Genomic DNA, 599 nt, shown 5'->3' on the forward strand with positions numbered 1-599 from the left:
GGCCGGTTTAGACTGGTTTAGGTCTAATGTTAGGGTCTGTTCGTCCAATTAGGCTAGAATTAGACCGTATAGGTCAATTGGGTCCGGTATTTGATAAGATCAGATTGGTTTTAGGCTGGTAGAGGTCTGTTTAGGATCTGATTTATCTGATTAGGGCTTGTATTGGTCGGGTTAGGATCTGATTTTGTGGTTAGGACTAGATTGGGTCAGTTTTAGGGTTCGGAGTGTATAATTAGGACTAGAACTAACTGGTTTAGGGTTAGGATGGTCCAAATTAGGTCTGATGGTGTTTGGTTTAGGGCATAATGGACTGGTTTAGGGTAGATTAGGGTCTGTAGTGATCGGTTTACCTGTTAGGTCGGTCTAGTATCCAAATTTGGCTTGGTTTAGCGAAATATACTAAGGATAGACCTGTTTTAGATCTCGGTTTAGCTAATGTAGGTCATAGATTCCTGTTTCTGTTTCGTATAGGTCTGAATAGGTGGATTTGACTACGTTTAGCTGGGTAAGAGGTCGGGTTAGGCTTAAATAGGCTGGTACAGATCTGTAAGAGACTAATTTAGGTCTGATGTAGGTCTGTAAGTGCTGTTTAGGTCTTG

The sequence above is a fragment of the Tarenaya hassleriana genome, unplaced genomic scaffold, assembly GCF_000463585.1.
Source record: "Tarenaya hassleriana unplaced genomic scaffold, ASM46358v1 Cleome8, whole genome shotgun sequence".
Lineage (NCBI taxonomy): Eukaryota > Viridiplantae > Streptophyta > Magnoliopsida > Brassicales > Cleomaceae > Tarenaya > Tarenaya hassleriana.